The sequence below is a fragment of the Drosophila nasuta genome, chromosome 3, assembly GCF_023558535.2.
Source record: "Drosophila nasuta strain 15112-1781.00 chromosome 3, ASM2355853v1, whole genome shotgun sequence".
NCBI lineage: Eukaryota > Metazoa > Arthropoda > Insecta > Diptera > Drosophilidae > Drosophila > Drosophila nasuta.
Window position 1 is genome coordinate 19,340,854 of NC_083457.1, and position 22,882 is coordinate 19,363,735.

General features: G+C 37.2%; 1 long non-coding RNA gene across 1 annotated transcript; it reads left to right on the forward strand.

The window, feature by feature from the left end:
- The first annotated feature begins 6,683 nt into the window (after nucleotides 1-6,683).
- On the forward strand, nucleotides 6,684-8,308 carry LOC132789851 (uncharacterized). Its single transcript, XR_009632744.1, has 3 exons — nucleotides 6,684-7,500; nucleotides 7,581-7,844; nucleotides 7,898-8,308. It is a non-coding gene; the product is annotated as an uncharacterized LOC132789851 (long non-coding RNA).
- Nucleotides 8,309-22,882: the final 14,574 nt, after the last annotated feature.

The window sequence follows — 22,882 nt, forward strand, 5'->3', positions numbered from 1 at the left end:
CATTTACGATTACTGTTTGTAAATTCATTATTTTGGTACAGAGTAAATTCGTTAACTTATGGCATTATGGTTTTGTGCCAACAGAAAATTTATGGAGGCAATCTTGTATATTTTGTACTTAAGGTATATCTTGATTGTAAAAGTACATCGTTATACGAAGTGTAACATTTGAAATTATTAATATTTCTCTGAATATTAATTTCTTTAATCTATTTATAATTTCTACTTAAAAATTTCTAATTTGATACAGAATAATTTTCATATCCGTTACCCATATGATAGAAGGGTATTATTACTATGAGTAAACATATTTTCTATCTATGGTATATTTAGCTGATAAAAGTATATCGTTATACCAAACATAGATATTTGCAAACTCATTTTTGGGTACAGTAATTTCGTTAACTATATTTTGATACCCGCTATCCATAAGAGGCCATCATTTCTATGCGCCAACAGGAAACAGGCAGATAGAGGTATTTGGTATATGTTCTATCTATGGTATATTTTGCAATCAAGCAAAAGTATATGACTATATCAAGCATAGCTTTTGGTATATTTTAGTATTCTCGGATTATTAATTTTTATTTTTAATCCATTTACGTTTGTTTGTAAATTCAGAATTCGGTACAGCTTAATTCCGATAACTATATTTTTATACCCGCTATCCATATTAGGGCATTATTACTATGCGTAAAAATGACATAGGCAGAAGGAGGATATTTGGTATATTTTCTGCCTATGGTATATCTTCAATCTTAAAGTCAACATTTTAGTATTTTTCAATATATTGATTTGATATCTTCCAACAATAATACTGCTTTGTCATTTCAGCTTTTATGATTGCTGTTATGTGAATTCATAAATTGGTACAGAATAATTTTTAAAAAATATATTTTGACTGAGCAAACAGCAAATGTATGTATCAAGTAAAAAAGGAAATTTGGAATATTTCCTATTTATGGTATATCTCAAAAATATAGACATATTTCTTATACCACAATTGTACGTTTCCGGTATATTTCGTGTTCGTTATATTAAATATGGTTTATTTATATAGCCTATAGTATATTTTTCAGCAAATTAATTTGATATATTTTAACAATAATACTGTTCCGACATTTCATCCCTTTGAATTATTGTTAATATGATTTCAAAATAATATATTTTTACCGTGCCAACAAATGTAAGGGATACATGAAAAACGAGCGAATCTGGTATATTTCTAAGGTAGAGACATATTTTTTATACCGAATATAGCTTTTGGTATAATTTAAAATCTTTTCAGTAAATTAATTTAGAATCTTCGTCAACTTTAGAATTTTTGGTAGATGTAAATAGTTGTTTGGTATGTGATATTTTTACAGTTTTCGCATTGTAGCGATTTTTTCAGAGTCGAACACACTTTACTACATCTTAATTTCTCTTTTTTTTTACTGCTAAATTATTTATGGAAACTGCTTGTAAATGCAGCTCTTAAAATTCTATGTGCACTGCGTGTCCGCATAATATTTGCTCAATCATTTGAGGCTTTCTCTATTACAAATCCGTGGATGCCCTCGCATTACCAAAATTATGTGTCACACAGGTTTGGTTTCTATGGATTTTGGCTGATTTTCCCAGGTGTATTAGACCCAAAAAACGTACGCACGGCTCTAGCACAATAATCATGGTAATTAACATGCAAACGAAATTATGAAAGAGAGCAAAAGGTAAACAGAGTCGAGTCGAGACGAGACGCAACTCAATGGAATATCATTGTGGAAAAACCCGCAAAGAGGCTAGAGGTTGAATTCAATGTTTAAATAAACATGACACACAACGTGGCTTCAAAATGGGATGCCTTCGATGATGTCTGAGAACCAAAAAGCCGAGACGTGATGCGACAGATGCGATGTAGTCTCTCTATTGGCATTGTCATTGTCATCGTGTCTTCGTCTCAGACTCACACTCGAGAGGGGGCACAAGCGGGGCAATGATTGGCAAAGAGTCAAAGTCCCGACGACGACTAGGCGACCTCAGTGCGTGTTTGTGTGAACGCGTTACGTTAATTAAGCAAAGTGAGCGAGACACACGTTGCCCTTACAGCAGGAACCCAAATGAGGCGGCAATGTGAATGAGAGCGAAGCGAGTGGCAACTGCAACTGTGCGGCATTCAAATGAAATGCACAGACGCAAACGCAAACGCAACGCACAGGACAAGGTTAAGAAGCTCACACAAAGGACGAAGATGAAGAAGCATTTGTGGACAACATTCAACGGGGGTTGTCTACCTGCAGCTTCCCTCACACACCAGCCACGTTTGTGACGACAACAACAGCAGCAACAGCACAAAAAAAGAAATAGGTAAGAAAAAAAAGAAGAGGAAAATGAACGTTGCAAAGATGCATTGAAGCGTAAGGCAGTGATAATCACGGCAAGGCGTCACCTCAACACGTAACGTCAAATGCCACGACACAGGCTGGAAGCTAAAGCTGAAGATGGAGCTGAAGCTGAAGCCATAACCAGGACGAAGAGCTCGGCTATTGTCATTGCCAGCCAGTGAAATTGCACGATAATCACAGCAACTTGAGCCCTCAAGTGTAGGCAGCCAGCAGAAAAGTAAGCTTCCCCTCTCACTCCCCTTTTCAGCATCCACTTTTGAGTCTGTTTATGCGTGGTAAGCCAATTTGGATATGGAAGCGCTAACCGAAAATTCAGAGAGAAGGCCGAGGGCGTTGCTATTGTCAAAGTGCATGCAAAGTCATCCGAGAAGGAAAGGAAAAGAGACAAGAGACGAGAGACGAGACGCAGGCAAATGATATGTCGGCGACAGAGTAATGACATTCTGAGTTCTTGTTTTTGTTGTTGCCAGACTCTGTTGAAAGCGAAAATGTTTGCTTTTTAATTGTTTTGTTTTTGTTGCTGCTACTGCTGCTGATGCTTCACGTTACGTTTCTCGTTATACTGAAACTCAACCAGACGAGCCAATCTTCAAATGCATCGGAATATTGTATGATATTGTATATTCAAGTCCTTTAAAATGTGTCTCAGGGCAACGGCAAATCTTCTTCTCATTTGAATGGCTGCATTTAAGCCAAGCTGTTGGATAGATTTTACGATTTTTGCCAACGTCGACGTAAATATCCAAACAAAAAAAAACGAAGATAAAAAGAATTTTCATTTTAATTTTCAACAAATTTAGATTTGTAAAATCGAACAAAATCGATACACAAAATGTGGCAACATTTTTGAGCTGATGCAGCAATTAATTTGCTGCCTGGACAGCATTCCAAGTCAGAGTTTCATATCAATATTTTGCCAAAAATTTCTTCAGGCTGTATTTAGGCAAATCCACAATGACGTCAACAACAGAGAACTGAAAAAGGAAGAAAAGACACCCTATCATAAATTCATTTACAAACACCCAACTTTGAGTTGAAAATCGATGATTAAGTAAATACAAAGTAACATTTTAGAAATTAATAATAATTTGTGTAAAATCCTCTTTTGTTCGGAGTGATGACTAGTGAAATATTCGATTGCGAGGCTTAATTAAAATGCATTTCGTTTCACTGGCATTAAAAATGTCTCTGTGATTTTAGGTGACCATTGCAATATTCAGATTTTGTGCCTATTAATTGGGGAAACGAGTGAGCCTTTGTGAGTGCTCAAATATTTAGGAATTTCAAATGGAAATTCCTACTTTTCTGACAATGAACTGAGAGACACTCTTCTAACACACTCATAACATATAGTAGACTTAATTGGCGACAAGCCATCAAGTTGAGTTGAGTCAACTTTCAATGCCACAAAATCATGTCCAAGCTGATTTGACCCACATCATCCGCTTAGCATACTTAGGACCTACCTCAAAAAGGACACCGCATAGAATGCCAGACACACGCAGGGGAATAAATCAAAAAGAGAGAGAAGAGAGAGAGAGAGAAAGAGAGAATTGTGGGGCACGCGTATCTATGACAAGTTCAATATTATAATTTGTTTACGAACTTTTGGCTGCATTAAAAATAAACGATAACAAGAAATGCCGCGCCTCATGAGATAAAGGACAATAGCGAAAAGGACATGGCAAATGGTAAAAATACGTACAAGCCCGCAAACGAAACTCAATTTTCGTGAAATAAAATCAAATTTAAATAATACAATAGGAGAAACCCTAAACGCCAGCGAAACCGGCAAAGAAATGGCGACAACAACAACAACAACAACAACGAGGACTACATCGAGAATGAGGACAACAACAAGGAGAATAATAATAACAACAAGTCGAAGGCAGCCGTGAGCGCGACAAGAGCAACAAGGACATCATCAAGTATATCGCTGCTTATTTATCTTTATCGCAATTCGTTCTCCGCCCTTTACTCAGCCCTTAGCTCCTTCGTCTATCGCTTTCATGGCTGCGGGCGTCTTTTGATATGCCAGCTGAGTTGATAGCAAAGAAAGAAAGAGAGAGAGCAGAAGGATGTGTTGGGTTGAGTGGGGAGTGGGAGGGAAGCGACTGTGGGGGTCTGTGAGTCAAAGACGACATCAATATTATTGCCATAAGTTTCATATTTGCAGGCTTTAGATGCCGTTTAAAATTTCGCTGGCAACGTCTTCGTCTTCTATTTCTACTTGTACTTACTTGCCATTTTATAGGATGCCATCGTAGTCCTCGTTTTGTCTGTAGATTGCTATGGGAGAATCCTGCAGGACAAAAGTGGCGGGCAGTTTGTTTTTCATTTCGCTGCGGCTTCGGATTCGTTTACTTTTGCCTTTGCTGCTGTTGCCCTTGTCGTTGCTTCGTTTCCTATACATTCTATAGCATAATTTTTTATTGATTTATTTGGCTTACAGCATCGCACCGCCCTCGCCCTCGCCCCCGCCTGCTCTCTGCTCTCCCCTCCGCTTCCACCTAGAAAATGTAATGGAAAAAATGTTTGCTGAATTATGTGTGTATCTCGGTGTGTGTTTGAGGGGGGAGAGTGTGAGTGTGTAATGCAGGCAAAATCAAACGTAGACAAGTGAAAATTTGAAACGATTTACGCGCAATTTACGGAAATTGCAGTGGGGCATATCAAATTGACAACAGAACCGGAGGAAGAGGACCAGGACGAGGATTGACAAGAAATATGTGGTGCGCAGAGCACAAAAAAAAAAAAAAGTGGAAAAAAAAACGAGATGAAGCAAAACTAATAGCAAACGCATGACTGAATGAATGAATGAATGAATGTACACAAATGACAGGCGAAATGGAAGAGAGAAGTTGGATTTCGTGATGAAAACTGAAAAATGAAAAATGCTGGCCAAATATCACGATATTGACAATATTCAACATTTGCATTTAATTATCGAGCACATTTCAGTTCGCATTTATGCATTGATAATTGCATAAATTATAAATAGGTGCACGCCCATTACAAACATACGAATCTCGAATATTTCCGCATTTACATACATATTTGAAAATTTACATTCAATTATTTCCATCAAACATTCATATACTCTTGTATGTGACTTTTGGTGTCAAAATATATAACATACAACGAATTCTAATTCTATTGCCGCTGAAAGAATCTTTTTATTTAGCCAACATATCAATAAGTAGATAGATATATGAATATTATTATCGCAATGTTGCTGGAGGATAATGATTCCCCCACATTCACATTTGAACATTTGATGTCCAAATCAATTGCATATTTAATTAACATCCATCATTAACATTGAGTTGCTTTTATGAATATTATATTTGGTTACATATTTTAATTAACGACACAGCTGACGGCCATAAAAACTTTATTCAATGCTCTGCGTATTGACTGGTTAATAATAATTAATAAAGTTAGATGTCAACACATATATTATCATCATCCGTCAGGCAAACATTAAATACATTTCTGACAGCCGAATATCGCGAGAGACAAATTTACGTCGAGTCTCGAGTTAATTAATCTCCACTTGGAACATAAAAATATGATTTGTCTGAAATATTCAAGAGACTTATCCGATGAAACTTGTCTTAAAATGTAGTTTAACGAGATTCTAATTCAGCATTTGAACTCGCTGCTAATTAATTGCAGTTACATGCTGAATAATGGATAAGGGTTAATCATTGACCATCGCTGACCTTTCATTTTCGCAAAACCATCTTTAAAATCAACAAGTCTCATTCTAATTAACTTTGACAACCCAAAAAATGTTTACCTTTTTTCTCCTGTGGCGGTTGAACGGGCCATTACAAATTTTGCATCTGGCCAATCTGCCTTGAGATAAAGTTAGGAAAGGAACAGGAAACTTACTCATAGAATAGATTGACACACGGCGAAGTACCCATTAATATTAGAAAAATAATATTAAAAGAAAGAAGATAAAGTGGTGAAATTGTGATAATATATATTATGATATCAATAATGAATATGATGATAGAGAATAACAAAAATAATAATAATAATAATAATAATAATAATAATAATAATAATAATAATAATTTAATAATAATAATAATAATTTAATAATAATAATTAATTTATATGAATATTCAATATTAATTTTTCAAAATCGTCTTTTACTCTCCATTCTATTAATACTCCCCCTCCCATCGTCTCTGCAGGGTATCTGAAAAAAACTCAATTAAAAGTCTGCTTAGTGCCAGCTTAAGCAATCTGCTGCTGAACGTAATTGTATTTATTTTGAACAATTTCGTAATCAAAGTCAGCCGAGCAAACAATCAACATTACTTTGACCAAAATGTACCTAGCTGGAAATAATATAAAACAAGAAAGAAAAGCAACAACAACAACTACAACAAGCCAAATAAATAAATAAGTTCGCACGATGGGAGGAAAAAATTGCGCCAAATTAATGAAAAGCGCAAATGACAGTGCAAAAAATACAAAATACAAAAAAAGTGCTGTGAATTTAAAGCGGCGTAAAAAATGTGCGACAGGAAAAAGCAGAAAACGAAAAACTCTTTGAAATTAAATTTCGAAATGCGAAAGACAACCAGACAAACAAAATGCGAAGCTAACGAAAAAGAAAGTACGCCGTGCACTTTGGCCAAAATAGTCGGTGAAAAGCCAGGCTCCGTCCGAGAAGGGGAGAAGGGGGGGATGAATGTATACAAATTCCGGAAAACGCAAATTTATTTCAGCATTTTTATACTCAGCTCAGATAAAGCACAGAAAACAGAAAAAAATAAACAAAAAAAAAGTGGAAAAATGCGCATTAAATAAGTAATAAAGAAATCAAGAGAAGTTAAGTTAAAAAATAAAATCAGTTGGTTGTCGGACGGCGCTAACAAAGTTGCCACTTGTCAGACGTCAGTTGTCAGTTGTCAGTAAATGTTTATGAGTTAATCAACTTGTAATGACCAAAGGAGGCCATGAACAACTGGGACCGCTTCAGGGTCGGACGGAAAGTCACTTAAAGTGCGGGCAGCGATGAAGAAAAGTGTGGGGGGAGCGGGAAAAAAGTGTGTACGCAGTGCAGGCAGCGAGTGAATGTAAAGAGTGAGTGCGAGTGAGTGAGTGAGTGAATTCAGAGAGTATTCAGAAACACAAACTGCTGAAAAATAAAAGTTAATTAGCTTTCATTTAAAGGCAGACACAAGTCCGACTGTTGCAGAGCAGCAGCACAAAAAGCCGAGACCAAGAGACCAAGAGCTGCAGATGATGAAAAACAACAGCAGCAACATCAACATCAACATCAGCTGAAATGAGCGACAAATAAACAAAAGTAAAAGTTTTATCCAAGAGCGGAAATGCGCAAAGCGCGTTGTTAACACGAAATGTGGCAAAGGCAACACAAGGCAGAGGCAGACACAGAGACAGAGGCAGAGGCAGCTAAAAAGTGCCACAGATATAGTAAAGTAGAGTGGCAAGTAGTGTTTCAGCCATCTAAAAGTTTTTGGCCTTAGCCATTTATGGAATTTCTGAAATGCCACCCGGCAATTTGCACTTTTACAGATGTAACTGGCCAGCAAATTGCAGGCAAGCATCTAGAGAGGACTATCTCAAATCTCTTGTGGCATGCAACACTCCAACTTCATTTCGGATAATTTCACACGGAAGCAGCAAACGATCTTAATTGACAAACTCGTGTTATTCTACTTTGATAGTTGGGCATTTTAAATAGCAACTACTGGGAAAAAATATAAAGAATATATTATTTAAAGCAATATTCAACAATTCAATTTTTAGTTCAACGCTTTGGAATTACTATTAAACTTAAGATTCCAAATTAAACTCATTACTTATTGCGATAATGTATTAAACTGGTGAACGGTCAAGTTGTAAAGCAAAGCTGGTCTTAGAAGAACATAAACGAGCACATCTTTAATTTTACTTTTACTAGCACAACTGTTAATATTAATCACTAATATGTCATATATATGTATATCAGAGAAGCTTCCTTATGCCTGTTGTACACCTTTCTACTTAACGGGTGATACCATTTTCCTATAGTGGAAAAGGATCGTGGCTAAAATATTGAGATTGAGAACTTTTCGATCTTAAAATTCTTAAAACAAAAAAAAAAAAAAGAAAATATTTCAAATTATTAATTAGCTATTAACTATACGTTTTTAGAGGTCTTAGCTTAAAATTACAGTATGTATATTCAGATGTAAAAGAAGTTTTATTATTAAATCAATTCTTATTTTTCAATCAAGATTTTAATCTAAAAATAAGATGTTGTTAACTGAAAACTTTGAATTTAGCATACAAATTTGGATATATGATTTTTTCAATCAAAAAATCTTATTTCAAGATTGATTTTTTTTTTTTTAATCGAGAAAATAAGAAAGCAAGATTTGGAATCTACTTTTCAATCTAGATTTTTTTCTTTCTGTATAAAATAGTGTAAAAATGCAATTAAGAAATATATATTTAATTCAATCAATCTAAATTTAAGAAAGTTTTATTTTGATTTGAATATACATTTGTTCTCGATCAAGTTTGCTTCAAATTTTTGGGATACCCACTACCGCCCTCGAAAATCATTGGAAATCGAATAATTTTGAAGTCTTTTGTTACAGATAATAATAGTTATAGTTGCGATCGGATAAAAAATTGTAGAAGTTATATACATAAGAAAATCTAATTAAAGTCTTAGTTACTTTAGCAATATATCAAATATAGAGTTTGGTATATTTCAGTATTTTAGGCGTATATATACATAGATACACGACTATAGCTTTCTTACTTGTTTATCCTTTCTTTGGTTTATCAACATATTTTACATATATGTTCTTAGAAAAAGGTAAAACAATTCAGTAGCACCTATTGAAGTGCATGCAATTGTAATCTAATTTAATGTAATGTTTCAATGCGCCTTTCTTAGAATAGTTAACATATGTTGGTTATGCGATATCCAAACGGAATGTTTCGCTCACCCCAATTGACTGTTTCAACTAATTGCACAAAGCCACAGGTTGATATCAATTGCAATCACTTAACGCCCAAAGTAATGTTTGCAGGCATTCAAAGCAATTAATTGGGATCCATTTGGCAGAGAAATTGCGAAATAATCTTAACACCTTAATCCATTACTGGGATTAAAAAGCAAATTATATTGTAAGCATATGAAGCAATTTGCTGGTAAACATCAGAAGTTAACTTCACGCCCAAAAAGAGCTCAGCCCGGAATTGTCAGCATAATGTCGTCTCTATGCTACCAATAAAACGTTGAGAAATTTGCACAAGCGTCGACAATTTGCTCAGGTAACAACATTAAACAGTTAGCATAGTTCGTTGGCAGTTTTACCTGCTGCCCCTTTGGGCGCCTGTCTCCCATTTAAAGTGCTCCAAAAGGTTTTTGACAAAAACACAACAATTACTTTTACGATGCTATGATGGTGGTTAGCAGCCAAGTGGCGAGGTGGGTGGCAACAAGGTGGCAAGGACGAAAGTACGAAAGGAGAAAGGAGTAGAGCGCGTGCACACTAATTTCTACAAAAGATAATCAAGAGTGATAATTATTTTTGTTGGAGTTGGACGACGAGAACCGCAGCTAACTGCGAGCACCTGCTGTGTGAATTACTTGAGCTGCGACAATAAGTTGGCATCCCCTAGCAACACTCCTCCGTTGCCACCCCTCCCTCTGTCCCACCCCACATATTTGGGGTTTGAGGTCTGGCAGTGCTACAGCTGCAAATGGTGCTTCTCCTATTGCTGCTGTTGCTTATGCTGCTTCAACTCGGTTGTGTTGATGATGATAACATTTTTGCCATAATGTTGACAACGACCAGCGTTTATATTCAGAGCTGAGCGCCAAAAACTTTCGTAATTACATAAAATTTTTGGGGGTAAATAACTTTGAACTACGGCCAGCAGCAGAACGAGCTGCGTTCCCTCCCGCTGGTTGCGGCTACTGGGCACCTGCCAGTTCACCTCTCCCTCCCTTCCTCTCACTCTGAGTCTCTGACTCTGACTCTATCGGGGCACAGCTGACCCCGCAAAATGTTCTCTAAGTGCGCCCGCACATTTGAAGTAATTAAAATTTTGTGTTTATGTTTTGTAGGCAATGGACACGCAACAACAACAACAGCAACAGTAAACTGAAGCAACACCAAAAAGTAGAGCTGGACAGCAAGCGTCAGCTACGGCGACATCGACCATGAAACATTTTTAAGCAATTCTTGGAAAACTTAAATTATTGAAACGAACATAAAATGTTTATAGACACATTTTTCATGCTGTCGCAAGTTCCTAAGAATAATGCGCATAATTTTCGAAATGGGCATACTGATTTGATTATTAAGTTCGACCAAAATATATATGGAAATTATGCTTGAGTAAATACTCTGCTAAATAATATATTCATGAATAAAACACAATGCTTCATAAGAAATAAACAAAATTGTATTTCCTTTTATGTTCGCAATTTCATGTTTGTTAGAAAACTATAAACTTGATAAATCCATTCTTTTTATAATATAGTTACTCGTGTTATAAAATAGCATTTTAATGTACTATATGTCAGATGGTAAATCGAATTTTAATTTACTATAAATAAGATGATATAACAGATATTCAGCCGCACGAATTTATATTCACCTTTATTTGATAGTAGAAAAATAGCTAAATCAAAATGAAATAAGTCATTCAATATTTAAACAACTTGTTAATTACATTAAATAAAAAAATATAAAAAAGAAAATAAAATAAGTTTTTCAATCTATTGAAATAATTAGAAAACTTGTTTATTCAAGTGACACATTAAATAACTTTGTATAGAAAATACTAAAGTAATATTACTTTTCCTTTCTAAGAATTGTATGCTATGATGATTATATTTTTATTTATTATTAGTTGAATCTGTTTTCGTAGAATAAAGACCTATTTTGTTCCTTCTCATTTTAAAAAGTTTTACATGAAAAATGTCTTTGAATATTATTCGAAAAAAGTGTTATAAAATACTATAAAGAAACTCTATTTGAATACTTTTTTAAATTTAAGTAAAATAGTTTTCTATTTCCCAGTCTCTTGTATTAAGTAAGTGCATCTAGCGTTCGCCTACTTTGTGGGTTTGATTTCTTGCTCACTTATTAAACACGCCGAACACATTCATCGCATTCATTGCAGACGCCGCGTCGTTGATTGCTGCACTCCCCGCCGGGAAGTGATCCGCTGTCAAGAGTTGAGCGAGACTTCGTCTCCGTCTCCGTCTCCGTCTCCGTCTCCGACTCTGTGTCCGCCTCCGCCTCTGACTTGTGAGTCAGAGTTGCTTGTTGATGGTTTGCGAAGAGCACGCGAGGCGCGACAATTAAATTAAAAATAATTAAAAATTATGAAAATGGACAAGTCGATGGGCAAGTGGCAAGTGCAGGGCCATTGACCCAGCGGGTGCGGCCAGTTTCTGTTCTGTTTGTGTGTCCTGCCACTTTACATTGACTTTAGACTGCGACTGCGACTTGGCTGCGCATTTAATGAAAATTTATTCTATGCAATTTGCAACGGCCACGACGACGACGACGCTGAAAACAAAGTACTGACTTTGTCGCAGTAGACAGCGGAGAGGGTGGAAAGAGGTTGTGGTATATAAATATACTATATATCTGGTGAATAGGAGCGGCTGTTGGTCAGCGACTGCGACTCCAACTGCGACAGCAAGTGCTCCGATTACACAGCCCATCGTTTGTCTCGTGTCAATCCAAATGTCTTTCGCCTTAATTAGAATTGCTGGCACTGCAGAGCGGAAATAATTTTATGCATTCACAGTGGTCAAGCTTTCGAGGGGATGTGATGGGAAATGGGCAATGGGCAATGGGCAGTTCGGCTGCCCTTTGATGCCAAATGTCGCCAGCAATTGTTGCAGCGACTCCTGGCACTCCGACTGCTTCTGTCGCATGTGGCATTATGTTTTATGCAATTAAATGGGCGTGCCATTTAGTTTGCGGTTTCGTGCGTCCCTTTCTCTCTCTTGCCTCTTTCTCTTCTCTTCTGTCTGATTGTCGAATTGTCTGTCTGCCTGTTGATCTTTATCTAATTGTTGCTGCCGCCAACAATGTCTGTAACTTCTGCAACAGGCTTCCACAACCGTCTCAACCATCATCGTCGCATTGATGGAGCCACTCTGAGGTCTTGTCATGCGTTTTGATGTGGTGCCAATGCCGCCGCCGTCGTTGCCACCATCGTCGCCCTCTTGTGGTAAGCAGCCCATGGCGTTTAAAGTTACAAAGTGGGTTAGCTTACGGGGGGAGGTTGTTGCGTCAAGGTGCGGTTGCTGTTGGTTGCATTTGGCCATTCGCGAGGGCATCGTGTCATCGGCAGTTACCCAACTCGTAAATGTCTTATTTGCGGTAAGTCGAGCCAACAAACAAGTATTTCTCCCTATTTCGCCAAAGGTCTTTAAGGCTGCAATAAACTGTGAAATAAAATTGTAAAGAAATCACTTCAACTAGTTTGTTAAATTGGTAAATAAAGCAAATATGCATAGATGGCAATAAATAAAAGTTTTTAAACGAAACGAATCGATCTCTGCAGCCTTTTCATATTTGCCTAGAGCTGTAAACAAAAAGTAAATATGGGTAAAATTCTATAAACATTGAACATTTCAAGCAACTGAATATTTACACATTTGTTTCTTCAATTGGAAATTATTTTTAATATGCCACAAATATTGTTGAAATATTTCAATCGAATTTTTGGTGAAAGCTGACAGATACTTAATTCTGTTTTCTGATTTCGATTTAAGTAAATTCTCACTGAGAATAATCTAAAATTATAAATTTATTTGTCCTGACTGACTGGACCATCAACATTTAGCTAGGAGTCTCTAATATTTACGCACTAATAAATGATTATCGAAGAGTGTTTTGAATTAATTTTAATTTCAATAAATTGCTCTACAATAATTATTATTCACTCTAAGATTTTTTTTATTGATAGAGATTTCAAAATTTTCAATTTTTGTCAACCATTCAATAAACCTGAGAATGAAGAACTATCAGAATATCTTAGAATTATTCAAATATAAAAGATGAACGATGAATCATGAAAGATTTTATTGTTTTTTTTTTTAAGAACCTGTCGACTGTATATTGAAAATCAACACACTTTAAAAGTAGATATTTTTATATAAGAAAGGTATTCTAATTTTGAGCATCCAGGAAATGTTTGTAACAGGCTGAAAGTGGTATCTCCGACACTATAAAGTATATATATTCTTAATCAGAGTGACGATAATGCCATGTCCGTATAAAAACGTAGATCTCAGAGACTTTAAGAGACTATAATAATAATTACAGTATTTATGATTGCTAAAAAATAAAGAAGTTATTGTATTAAAGAGAATCCTTTTCTATGGGAAAAAAGCCTACTTAATAAGGATCTATGTTGCTTTGAATGACAATCTGGTATATTTTCTACTTTATGGAATATTTTAAATGTACCAAATTGAATATACCAAATATAGCCTTTTATATATTCATTTATTGATTAGCACTGTTTTGCTTATACTAAAAATGTGTAGCGGGTATCTCGACTGTAGCTTTCTTACTTCTTATATCTTGTTGTTGGCGTTTGCCTTAATATTATTTTATTTATGTTTATTGTAATTTGTAAGTTTATATCAAATTGCAAAAGTGAAGTTCTTCCACAAATTGGTTGACAATATATGTCTAATTTTGTTGCTCTTCAAGTAAATCTTTAAATTTGCATTTCAAATACACTTTAAGGATATATTTAGATGCATTTTCATGTTGAGCTCAATACTTAAGTAGTAAAAGATACAAATATTTTAAAATATTGTGATTAAATATACTTATACAATTAATAAATTTGATGAATTTGCAACATCCGAGGTATATTGATAAGTAATCAACGATTATTCAAATTGCAGTCCTTTCAAGTATTGCCAAAGATCTAATGCATTTAGTGTACTTTCCATAATTAATTGACGTGTTAAGCTCTCAACTAGTTAGTTAAGTTTGCAAACATTGCTGTCAATTTGATTAACGCTGCAAATAAGTGCGAGTATTCATAATGCTTCGAATTAGAAATTGAAGTGCGAGCCATTAGTTAAATGGTCAACTAACTATCCGAGTCCACTTTGCTCAACACTGATAATGTGAAGTAGCTGTAGCATTGCCTCAAATCTGAAACAAAGCTCTACTTTGAAGTAATTTGACATTTGAAATGGTCTCTGGTTGCAGCTACTTGTATTGCTGTTGCTATTGCTATTGCTGTGTTTAATGGCTCTACTGTTGCTGCTGCTGCTGCTTAGGTCCCATACAATTACATTAATTAAGTTTTAATGCAACGCTTATGTCGGGCAATTATAGTACACAATAAGAGAGAGAGAGAGAGATGGTAAGCTACTAAAAGTGCTGCCACATGCACATTTCAAATTAAACAAATGCATTGACATTTGAGTTATGGCTCAGACATTTGAACATTTTTAATTTGTGCTGCAACAGCAGCAGCAACAGGAACAGCAACAGCAAGAGCAACAACAACAACAACAACGTACCATAAATCAAACAGCTGACTGCTGTCGACATCGAATATGGATATGGAATGAGAATCGGGTGACCAGATGTCGGTTTGGGGTCGACATCGGCATCGACATCGACGGGGTCAGGTGCCAAGACTGTGAGGCTTGGTCAAGAGCCCTTTGTACTACATATTTCGTGTCTGGTGCAAAGCTTTGCATCTACACCTCAGCAATTTTGTGACAACCTGTGGCAACCATGTGCGCCGGAAACATTTGGTCAAGTGCTTGCATGTTTCCAAAGGTATGTGATAGCTATGTGTGTGTGTATGCAGGGGGGCGTGGCACGCTTAGAGCAGTTCCAAAACTAGTCGAGAGTCGAGTCGAGTCGAGTTGAGAGAGCACCCTTGTTATGGTGTGTTATAAATTTGTTAACCGCAACAGCAGCACTGTAATTATACTGAAAACCCTTCATTGTATATCGTGTGAGTGTGTGCGTCTGTGTGTGTGTGTGAATGAGTTTGCTGTGGCTTTTGCTGTGTTTGGTTGCTGTTACTGCTGCTCTCTCTCTGTGTGTGCTTTGGTGTTTACGTGTCATTCGGCTCGCATGTTGTTTTATTGCATGTTATGGCATTCGCATATCATTCATGTTATTATTATTATTATTATAACTATTATTGTTATGGCTGATGTTGCAATTGTTTAACGCGCTCTTATTTATGTTTTGACCATTAATGCGCCTCCTGCATTCTGGTATCCTGCATGTCCTGCGAGTCCGCTGATACGAGCTTATTCCGGACGGTCGTTTAATTAACCAGCAGCGAGGCAACAAACAACACTTTTCCCGTAGATATTTCAACTGCTTTATGGCCACCAAATGAAGGCCCATTAAGAGCGCACCCAAATTCAGACAGATCCCAAAAAAGAAAAGAGCTGCATTCGAGTGTGCTCGACTTTCAGATACCTGCTACTCATTTTGAATAAAAGCAAAACGGTACGGTATACACTTGAAGATATACCGAATTAATATACCGAAAATTAATATACCAAATAATAATAATATAATATATTTAAAATATACCAGATTTTAAGCCAAAGCTACTGAGACCTGTAGTAAGGAGGCGTCTTTTCAATACAAAATAATTTCTTAAATACAAAATTGCGCTTGTTATTCGATTTTTGTTGATTTGCTGATGTGGAAGTGGGCGTGGCATAAACAACAACAAACATAACAAGTAATGCTAGAAAAAATTATAGCTCTATCTCTTATAGTCTCTGAGATCTTAGTGTTTATATGGTCGGACAGACAGACAACCGGACAAACAGATTTTGTAATATCGTCTCGTCTCTTCACTCAGATCAAGAATATATATACTTTATATGGTCGGAGATGCCTCCTTCTGCCTAGTACATAAATTTACTACACAAAGTTATAATACCCTTCTACTTTATGGGTAGCGGGTATAAAAAAACACGAACCGCAAACGGCACTCAGGCATATCATTGCAACCACAATGAACTGTCGGCGGATATTCGGCGCTCGAATTCCAGATTTTTCAAGTTGAAACATTGAAATGGACTCATAAATGCGGACGGTGTGCTATGAGAATTTAAAAGCCATTTAAATTGTTCCGCTAGCCAAGAAAGCAAAAACACGTGACAATAATTGCAGAGTTTTAGAATTTGATTTAATACGGAAATGCGTTAAGGGAATATTAGTCACGAAACGATTTACTTAACGTGGCTTCAAATGTAAATTTAAAGAAATCCAATTCGATTAGAGACCTCGGGCTTTCATCGAGCAATCAAAATAAGAATTCAACTAATACAGCCAATAACAAACTCTGTTTTTCTGTTTTTCTGAGCAGCTGTTCGAAATGAAGTCCCAGTTGGCAGATGGAAGGCGGTTGTTGTTGTTGCACTATTGCCGGTAATTGTTTGTTTATTTTGCATTCATATTTACCATGTTTTTCATTTAATATTACCAAGGCAACTAGAAATATATAAAAGGGGCGCAACAGGGCAACTTGTTGAGAATGCCAAGGCCAAAGACGAACAAATTGAATGGAAGTAATCGAAAAGTTGCGCAAAAGGCAAAGGAAAAGGCACAAAGCACAAAGAAATCTGCCGCAGTTGGAGACGGAGATGAAAAAAAAATGTAGAGCTAGCATCAAAGACGCATAAATAGCGAGCTGCCAGCAAAATAAGGCCGAAATGAAGGAGCCAAAATAGAGGAATAAAAAACAATTTTCTACTCAACTCTCCGATAGGCGGCCAATCGGACTTATCCTCAAGTCTTAGCAAATAGCTCAGGAGCTCAGGCAGCAGAAAGCTCAGACTTAGATTGAGGTCGAGACCAAGCTAAAAGCTGATTGAGTCTGATAAGATATCACCAACGAAGCTGCAGATAGCTAAGTGATTTCACATGACAGCGCCAAGCTCAGAAGTTTAGTTTCGGAATGTGACTCAACAGCAGATGAAACTTGAACTTAGTGCAAAACTTTGCATGCAAAGATATGTGAGATAGTAATTATGTATTTAACAAAAAAATAAAAGAATATATTCTGCATGCTATGCAACCCCATATTCGCTCTCAAATTTCGCTACAGTTGCTGCTGCACTTGACTGTGTCTGTGTGTGTGCAACATGAACCAGCAGCCAGGCAAGAGGAGCAGCAACAATGGCGACTAACTACCAACTGGAGGCAAGTTACGCGTTTCAAGCGGCAATCACCCAGCGACTCAACAGCCTCAATGGCGTATCGTCTGGCACGAAAAAGCCCAAAATTGACAGCAACAGGAGCTCAACTGGCGTTGTCATTGTTGTTGCTGTTGTCGTTGTTGCCGTTGGGCTCTTTCAAGTGCACAACTGTCTGGCATACTCATGCCTCAAACACTTTTTGTGTACGTGCCACATCGCTAAAAATCATGGCCCGCATTTCTTTTTTAAATAAACAGCAGCAGCAGCAGCAACACCAATTCGCATATTTATTTGTTTATTGCATGCAGAGTTGTCCTGTTTCTCTGATGCTACACGTGCGATATGAGAGACCCTTTCCCTTCTGCCCCGCCCTGACATGCCCTCTCACCCCTTGCCCGCTTCTGTGTGTGTCCCTCTTTGCTGATGGTGTTGTTGATTTCGAAAATGTTTGTTGCTGTCGCTGTCACTGTTTCCATCAGCGATGGACCTTCGCTTTCTCCCCCTCTCTCCTTCTCTTGGGTTGCCTTGCTGATTTATTCCAACAGCTATTTAATGTCAAATACAAGAGTACAGGCTAAAAAAGTGTTGCCTACATCTGAGCGTCATTTGCATGAACTTTCAATTCAATGCCAATTGAATTGTGGATCCTTTTTGGTTTCTGCGGTTCGCGGTGCTTTTGACTGACCTTATGAATCAATTCTGTTTCAACTGTTTCAAAACCAGCAGCAAGCAAAACTATATTTCTGTGGTTTGACAACTTAGATTGGCTTTGAAGTATTGATTGGTTTAGTGGCTTATTAAGCGTTAATATATACAAATGCATGTTTTTTAAATAAAGTAGTAGAGGGCAGCTTTATTTATTATTGAAGTAGTAATCTACACTTCAAGTAAGTTAGAATTACGCCTTATACAGCATTTAAAATAAGTTCTCATTACATACCAAACCACACTTAACATAAAAATATCGGTAAGAGAGGAAAGTAGTTAAACAAATCGATAACAAGAAAGTGTCGATAAGATATGGAAGGAGTAAAAAAATCGATAGCAACACTCCACTTGCTTGTGATCGAAGTTTTTGAATATGGTAAAATATGAGCGCACAGATAAAGAAAAATAAGAAGTACTAAAACTTGAAATATCGAGAATAAATCTCCTACATTAACATTAGGGTGCTTTTAAGTACATTATTAAGTTTAATAAAATCTTGTCAATAATGGGAATCGAAATCATACATTAATATAGAAGACATAGAAGTGAACTTTGTTTTAAATGTATATGGTTAAACGAAGAAATGAATAATATTATATGTTAATGTGAGATTTATATCGATAAAGCGCAGAGAACAATTCGTGAATTTGGTAAGCTCCATATCTGTACATACTTGTATTATACATATTTCAACTATTAAATTCAATAACGCATGCTGATTAAGCAAAGTTGTGTTAAAATATCGTAAATTTAAATACAGTAAATTAAATCAGCTTGGCACTTTTAATTTGGTTTATCTTAATCTTTTAATAATCCAATTCTGCTTCACATTTTTTTTTTTTGCTGATTCAACATTCGAGGACATGCAGAATGAATTGCTTTCATTCGCAGCCAAGTTTCAACCCCTGATCAACTGGTTATTATTCAAATTTGCATTTGATACATTTGGCATGGGTTTTTAAAATGTTTGCACAGAGTGTGAGAGAAGGAGAAGGATGAGGCTGAGTGCTTCAGAGTGTGTGTGGGTGCATTAATGGCGGTCTGTGCTGGGCATCCAGCCAAGCGATTCACTGCTGCTACGTGGTCCGACACTCTCCGCTCTCCGTTCTCCACTCTCTCTCCATCGTGCAAGCCAATTGGGATGTGTGTGTGTGTGTCTCTGGCTGCCTTTGTCAGGCATTGTCTAGACTTTATTCGAGTGCCTGCGTTGATTTATAATTATTGTGTATGTGCTGTGGTTGCCGGCGGAGTGAGAGTGACAGACAGACAGACAGAGAGACAGCAGGAGCTGCTCTTGCATGATGGACATTGCTTGCCACACCTAACCAGACAGCTCCCCCCTATTACTTCTCCTTCTCCTCCTCGGTGTGCCTTTGTCAACGTGGATAGCTGACTAATAACCAAATTTCATTTCCTCAATTTTTGATTTCCTGCACTATGCGGTCGAAGCAGCCTTAGGGCGAATATACGAGATGTATTCACGTAACATTGTATGTAAATGTGTATTGCATGCGTATTAGTATGAATATACATAGAAGGACGAACAGCCAGCAGCATATTTTATTATTTTAACACGCGCACAAGTCACCCATAGATTCTAGATGATGGCACAATGGCAGAATGGTAAATGCTAAATTTTTGGCACGCACTCGAGTACGGCCCAGAGCCGCAGGGTCGTTGTGACAGTGCAAGGGTTAACAGCTGCAGCCACACCCGGCGCCAGAAGGCGGGTTGAGATTGCTCCTGCCTGATCCTCCACCTCTTCCTATTCTATCCTCCTCCTCCTTCTTCTAATACTATATACATATTTGTATGAGTTTGTCAAACCAAAATTTTTGGGTTTTTATTATATGGCGAATGCTGGGCGCTATTGTTTGTTGCCAGAAATCATATTCATAAATAAAATTTGCATTTGGCATTTGCGGGACGAAGACCAACGAGATGGAGAGACGGCGAGAGGTGGTCGGAGATATTGCCAGGGGATGCGAAGACGCGCCTGGCCTGGTCGCATGTGTTGCCAGTACGAGTGGCCATGGCCTGGCATTTGACACTCACACGATTGCCAGTGGACTAAATCGAGGACGAGCAACATATAACCACTGCACAACAGTCCCCTCCTTTCCCCTTTCTATGCTATCTCTTTAGCTTTCTTTTGCCATCTGTGTGTGTCTCTCTCGCTCTCTGTCTGTGTGCTAACTGCCCGACATTATGGCACAATGGAATGTCCTTTTTACTTACGTGCCGGGCTAATATATATAAATTTGGTCGCCGGGCTCTGACCTGACCTTTCATAATGCTGTCAATTTGTGCGCTTGCCTGCACAAAACATACATACATAAGGACAGAAACTTCCGAACTGGCTGAGAAAAAGTCGCCAGCTAAATACGCTCTTTATATATACTTCAAATTTCCTGCAAGAAATTCATTTTCTTTTATTCTTAAATCGAAAACGTGTTTTTATAAAATGCTTATAATATATTATAAATACATTTTCAATCTCATCATACAAATGTTAGCTGTAAGCTATTATTCCCTTTTTGTAAGCGTATTTAATGCGAATACAATTCCATTTTATATTCCATTCCAATAATAATGGAATTATGAATATTTTATATAAGTAATATGCCTTTTTTGTGACCGAGACAATTGGCTGGCCGTTAGGCTGGAAAATATAAATTTGCGATTTTATTTCTTAGAAAAATAAATGCGTCGTTTTGTAGTCTGAGAAATTGCAGCTCCACATCGTGTGATTATTATTTTGCAATGTGACGTAGAGAAGGAGAAGGAGGAGAAGGACTTAGCATTTAGGCTCCAGTGTCAGTGCCTTGTCAGCATATTCAATCACACACAGAGAGACACAGACAGTTGCATGGAAGGCATTCATGTGCATGTGCGTCTCTAAGTTGATACGAAAACTTAAACATTCAACAGCAAACTAAACAAAACTGTGCAAGGGAAACTGTCATAGAAAGATTTCAGACAAGTATGTAAGTCCCCATGGACCCACCGAGCAGCAAAAGTTGCTTCAATGCACCGTGGACTATTTACAACTTTCAATTAGCAATAATTTATTGAGCAACCGACTAAGTTTCTTATCAAGGTCAAAAGTCTTTAATACTCTATTTAATTCAAGCATTGGCAGAGAGCTTAACAATAATTTAATTTAATCAGTTTGGCTTGAGATATGGCTTTGAGCACAACTTAAAGTTCACAGTTGCCTTGAGAGTATATTTTAATCTGGCATTGCACCCACTGTATTTCCAAGTTGGAGATAGAACCGTAGAAGAAACGGAAACGGAAAAGTGCGGCAGGAACAACTCGAAGAACATATCAAAAGTTGTAGCGCGACTTTAATTAAACTTCGCAGCGAGAATGCAGAACAGAGAAGTACTTTTGGCAGTTCAAGCACACACATACACACACCAGCTCACACCCGGACACACACACTCCCACACACACACATATACATTTAGTTAGATTCAGTTTCAGGGATTCGCAACAATAAGTAGGCAAGAAGACTAAGCAAGACGCGAGCCAGCACAATGACTGTGTCTAGTGGCAGGCAACAATGGATCAGTAGAGAACGAAGAGAACGAAGAGAGGAGTCAGCTGGAGGAGGAACAGGACTTGCACACCAGGTGCCTAGGCGCTAGGGAGCTGTTGAGCCAGAGAACTGCTGCCTCCTCACACACAATGTCGTCGTCGTCTGATTTGAAACAAACTGTTGATGGCTTGTGGCAGGCAGCAGCAGCGAGCAGGCAACAGACAGCAAGCAATGTGGCAGAAGTTGGCAGAACGAGGGGACCTCGTTGTGTATTAGTGTGACACCCAAGACAGTTAAGGATTAAATAGTAAAATACCACAAATTGCTGAAAATGCCGCAAAGTTTGTATAATGTAGTGCCGGTTGTTGTCAACCTCCACCCTCCCTCCTCTCTCTCCCTCAAGCCAGCAACCTGCTGCCACCTATGTAGTTCACCCCTCGTCGTGGCATGCTAAACGTTTGCAGCTCGCTCGCTCAAGTCGACGTGGCTCTCCACTCGTTGATGTTGATGGCAGTTGAAGTTTGTCTAGCAGTGTATGTGCGTCAGTTGCAACAATGTTGCAAGTGCATAAAACAAACACAAAATTAGTTGCAACGTGTGCTGTTTCGTATTTTCTATTTGCTTCTATTTTCTTTTTTTTTTTCGTAATCATCCTTTTTGTTTCAACGAGTTGCCTGTGGCTAAGCTAACGTTGTTCTATGAAACACATCCAACAAGCAACAGCTGTCCAGGGCTTTTCCTCATTTTTCCCTTTTGCTTTAAGCTATTATTAGAGAAAAGTCAAGAATAATTTTTGCTTTATTTGCGCCATTCGAATCACATGTCGCACAAGTTAGAATGCAAACAAAATAAAAATAATAAAATATTGTTTTAAATAACATTCTAAATTTATTTATTGCTATTTATACAACAGTATATACAATACACAGTTGATGTAAGCGGCTTAGCGTTGCATTTACTTCATTTACTATGTGTAATCCTATCATTGCACAGCTACGAGTATATACGAGTACATAT